The following is a 5,628-nucleotide window of genomic DNA, read 5'->3' as shown; positions in this document are numbered from 1 at the left end:
TGAGTAACCTATGGTGAGAATTAAATTGCAATTCGTAGGCACAACTCCTGACATGATCCCTGACACACAGTAGGATGCTCAGGAAATACTGGCTTCCTTCCTTCCGCTAGGGCTCTGCTGAGGTGCTGCGGGAACACGCGTGAGCCGTTAAAGATGTGCAGAGCTCACTTTCTTCATCAGAGAATGTCGGTGTCCTGTTGCCAAATCTCCCCATTTTTCAAGAGAAGCTGGGGATCCTGCTTCTTATGTGAAACCTCCCAATCTTGAAATGTTGTCAACAAATTCATATATTTAAAAACCTTGGGCAGGCCAAGCAAAACACACCTGCAGACCACTGGAGTGTGACTTCTGATTTAAACCATAGAACAAGATGAAGAGCTAACCTTCACTGAAGCTGAGCCCTGGGCGTAGAAGGCTTTACACACAGAATCACACTGATTCCTCACAATATCCCTTATGATCCCCAGTGTGCAGATGAGGAAACGGAGGCTAAGCTTGGTGAAGAGTTCTGGCAGGGCTGGAAACAAATATAGGTCTTCCTGAGAACTCGAAGTTCCAGTTTACCCCCTCTCTAGATTCCTAGAAGGGTCTTTAGGAAGCAAACGCCAGGCCCAGAGAGGGGCAGGGAACTGGCTGCCTGGCTGGCTGAGACTGACCAGGTTTCAGACACACCTGGCTGGCTGAGACTGACCAGGTTTCCTGTGCTCTTCTGGAACAGGGCCCCAGGGCAGACAGCTCTAGAAAAGGTGACAGTGACGATCCAGCCAGCCAAGCCTGAGATGGTGCAGGAAAGGCACCCTCTACTTTTTTTTTTTTTTTTTTTTTTGCTGTACGCGGGCCTCTCACTGTTGTGGCCTCTCCCGCTGCGGAGCACAGGCTCCGGACACGCAGGCTCAGCAGCCATGGCTCACGGGCCCAGCCACTCTGCGGCACGTGGGATCTTCCCGGACCGGGGCACGAACCTGCATCCCCTGCATCGGCAGGCAGACTCCCAACCACTGCGCCACCGGGGAAGCCCCACCCTCTACTTTTTATCTCCTTGAACAATGTATGTATAGGCTTAAGAATGCTCTAGACGACAAGCCTAGGCCCTTGGTTTCTCCATCTCAAAAACCTGGGAAGTTGGACAGGAAATCCCAGTCATCAGCTGTTCCACTCCTCAGTGCTTCTAAGACTGGGCTGGAGACACAGCCAACCACCCTGCTTTGGACTAATTCACCCAGAGCTGGCAATAATTTAGACATGCAGTATGTGATTCTTTCTGATTAAAAACTTGGCCAGGTTTCCTGTCCTTGGTGAATTTTCATAGTTTTACTAATAAAGAAGGAGAATCCACTCCAAAAAAGGGCCACTCCAGGAGAAAATGGAACCCTCCTACACTGTTGGTGGGAATGTAAACTGATGCAGCCACTATGGAAAACAGTATGGAAGTTCCTTAAAAAACTAAAAATAGAGTTGCTATGTGATCCAGCAATCCCACTCCTTGGTATATATCCGGAGAAAACTGTAATTCTAAAAGAAACAGCACTATTTACAATAGCCAAGACTTGGAAGCAACCTAAATGTCCATCAACAGATGAATGGATAAAGCTGTGGTATATATCTACAATGGAGTACTACTCGTCCATAAAAAAGAATGAAATCATGCCATTTGCAGCAACATGGATGGACCTAGAGATTATCATACTAAGTGAAGTAAGTCAGAAAGAGGAAGACAAATACCATATGAGATCACTCATATGTGGAATCTAAAATATGACACAAAGGAACTTATTTACGAAACAGAAACACTCACAGACACAGAAAACAAACTTACCAAAGGGGAAGAGCGGGAGGGATAAGTTAGGAGTTTGGGTTTAGCAGATACAAACTACTATATGTAAAATAGATAAACAACAGGTCCTACTGTATAGCACAGGGAACTATATTCAATATCCTGTAATAAACCATAATGGAAAAGAATATGTACATATATGTATAACTCATCACATTGTAAATCAACTATACGCCAATTAAAAAAAAAGAAGACACTCCAAAAGTTAAGGAATCGTTTCCTTCAACCAAGGAACAGGAAACAACCAATACACGTTCAGATTCCATTTGTGTGGGGCACTCAACACACTGGACACAGAGAGGAGCTACAGACGGGGAGACCCCACCTCAGTCCTAGAGGATTTACAGAAAGTGCCAGGAGGAGCCTAGAGAAACCCCATGACTTTCCCCTTCTGGACCCAGACATTAATCCTTACATGTGGAAGAATCCTGTCTACTAAACAATGTAGTGGGCCATTCAGCACCCAGAACACCTGTGTCCAAACCTTGGCTGTGCCACTTACTATAAGCAAGCCATTTTACCCCTCTGTGCCTCAGTTTCTCCATACGTAAAATGGGAGTAACAACAATAATGCCGATTCAGAGGGTCACTGATATATCTTAAAGCACTTTAGAGCAGCACCTGGGTTTCACCACGTGTAAATGGAAATAACAACAGCACCTACTTCCTAGGGCTGTGGCCAGGATGAAATGAGTTCACATGAGCAAATCATCTGGAACAGTGGCTGGCACACAGAAAGCACTAGATACACGGTGCTATTATTATATGAAAGAGCTATTGATGATTGAACTTTTTATTAATTTGTATTTATATCTTCACAATTGAGTCGCTCTTGAAAGTTAGAAGAGCATTTTCTCAAAGAGACTTTCACATTAAGACTTTCCACTGACTCAGACCAAAGGACTCTCCTCTCCCTTATCACGATCAGGGCGTGCCTTTCTGGCCGGGGCCCTCAGTTCCCTCCCTCCCTCCCTCCCGGGCTCATCTCTTTCCAGCTCACAGGACTCACACCCACTGCTTCACGTGTGTCTCCCAGCAGCCCCAGGAGAAGGTGAGTCAGGTAACATTGTCCCCACCTGATGGTACAGACACTGGAGGTCCAGCAGCTCCCCAAATGTCAGGGGCATGTGCTGAGGGACAGGGACCCAAACACCAGAGCCCCAGGCACCAGGCAGCACTGGGTACACCACTGTCCTTGGGCAAGTCACTTCTCTAACCCTCATTTCCTCATCTGTAAAATTGAGAAAAGAACAGTACCTTCTTCCTCGATTTCTCGTGAGGACTGAATGAGCGACAGCATGTAAAGCATTTAGAACAACGCCTAGCACGTGAGGGCTCAATATTTTAGCAAAACAAGACATCCTAGTTTGCCTGGCACAGTCCTACTTTATGCCTGATACCCCAGCAAATCTTCCAGTTAGAGTCACCAGTCACTCTCAAAAATGTCCTGGTTTGGAAGAAAATTATATGGCCACCCTAAAATAATTGCCCATTGCTGTTTAAATTATTATTATTATTTTATTATTATTATTATTTTCCACCATACCACGCTGAGACTCTAAGAGTAAATATGTTGGCTCAAAGTCGTTCTGTAATTCAGTACTGATCTTAGGTGAAAGTGGTCCCTGCCCTGGGGACCCCAAACTCTGGTCCTCCAGCTAAGCTCTCACCACAGGGAGGAGAGACGATGGGGCCAAAGGGACGTGTCATCTGGAGACTGTGGCCCCTCTGGGCCACACTCTGGGTGCCCAGGACCCTGAGATTCCCTGCCCAGATGGCCCTAAGCCCAATTCCAAGACCTGGGTGGGTCTCTTCTGCAGATCAACCCCTGAGGTCAGATGGCACCGCAGATATGCCCTGCCCTGTGGCCGAGGGGTGGCCAGGGGCAGCTCTTTTGGAGGTGGGGTGGGGTGGTCCGAGCTTGTGTGTGCAGGCTGAGATGTTTACACGTGCGTGCACAGGGCCCCTGCACCACCATGCTCCAGTGCAGGCTCTGAGGAGTCTGAGAATTCTACATTCAGAGCTAGCCTTCCAGGTTGTTATGAAAGTGTGCTTGTCTAGGTAGGAGAATAGAACATATTTTATTTCACATTTTGTTAGCTTGATTTATAACTTGCAAATATTTAGACATATGGTATGTGAACCTCCACCTGTACTCTTGCTCAGCCCCACAAATCCCTGCCACCTTCTGCCCACTCTCAACACCGAATGGTTACTGAGTCCCTCCTCTGTGCTGAGCCCAGGGGACTCCATGGAGTGAAGGGCACCCTCCTGGCACCCAAACGTGACCATCTACGTGGCAGCAAACCTCTTGCCTCTAAAACAGTGAAGAGCACAGTGTCAGGGGTGAGGGTGTGAGCCTGGTCTACGGCTCTGCCCCAACCCGAGTGAGGTGGGCAGCTCCCTGCCCCCCTCTGGGCCTTAGTTTCCCCCATTTAGACAAGAGATCTCTCCAGCCCCGAGAGGCTCTGGTACCCAGGCTAAGGTAGGGTGAGGAAGGACACAATTAGATCAGGGACCTGGAGAGGGCGTGACCTCGGGATGGGCAAATAGCTTTCACCGGTCAGTAAGGTATGGAACTGAGCACTTCGCACTAGGGAGGCACAGGCTGCAGCCCATTTCATTTCATTCATTCATTCCACAAACATTGCAGCCACCCACGCTCTGCCAGCTAGGGGCTGATCTGCCGGATCTGGAAGGATAAATAAAACAGGCACACAGAAAACACAAACGCAAAGCAAGACTTGGCGAGTGTGCTAAAAAGAGACCTTCCCTAATCTCTTCCATCCTCACAACCCCCAGGTCTTATGTCCATTTCTTGGAGGAGAAAAGGGGGACTGGAGAGGTAAGGGGCTCGGTCAAGACCCTGCTGCTTAGGGCGCGCCCAGATCTTGTGGCCAGCCAGAAGCAAGGTTTCGGATTCCGGCAGTCTCCGGCCACTGTCCCAAGCTGCCCGAAGCTGGGGAGGCCCCGTCCAGCTCCCGGAAGGCTGGAGGGAGGTGAGCGCCAGGGAGGGGCTGGGCCAGAGGACGCTCCGGCCGGGAGGCAGGGAGGGGCCTGGCGGGGGGCGGCCGGGCGGCACCGAACTCCCTGGTGCGCAGCCCGGGTGCGCAGCTCCTGGCGCCCGGAGCGCAAGCGGCTGGGTGCGCGCGAGCGGCAGCCGCGCTCGGGCCAGTCCGCCACGGTCGGGCCGGGGTCGGGTTCCGAGGCGCCGGCGGGGGGCGAGGCGGGGCGGAGAGGGCGACGCTGCAGTGCCCGCAGCGGCGGGCTGGGGGAGCTGTGCCCGCCTGTCCCCCAGGCTCGGGCGGGGACCAGGCAGCTGGGTCGCCTCGCCTCTAGCCCGGCCGAGCTAGGCGACGCGCAGCCAGGCGTGCCTGGAGCGGACTCCGGCCCCAAGTCCTCTCGGGCGCCCGGCCGGGGAGGCCCCCGGAGAAGCCAGTCCCGCGGGCCAGGGCGGCCGCGGCCGCCGCCGCTCCGGCCCGCCCCCGGGGGGGTGTCCCGGGCCGCTGGGCCCGCCCAGGTAACCCCATCCTCGGCCCGCCCCCGGCCCGCCCCCCCGGCCGCCCGCCTCCCTCCGCCGCCGTCGCCGCATCCCGGCTCTGGGGCGGCGCTGACAGTCTGGTCCGCGCCGGGCAGCGGGCGCAGCAGCGGGCAGGGCTGCCGGCAGGCACGGAGGCAGAGCCCCGCCGCGCGCGCGCCCCGGCCCGCGCCCGGCGCCGCGCCCCAGCCCGCCCGCGGGGCGCCCACCTGCCGCCCCGACGGGAGGCCCCCAGCGGCCGCAGCCGCTGCCCGGG

This window comes from Stenella coeruleoalba (genome assembly GCF_951394435.1).
Source record: "Stenella coeruleoalba genome assembly, chromosome: 1".
Taxonomy (NCBI): domain Eukaryota; kingdom Metazoa; phylum Chordata; class Mammalia; order Artiodactyla; family Delphinidae; genus Stenella; species Stenella coeruleoalba.
This window is presented reverse-complemented; position numbering follows the sequence as displayed.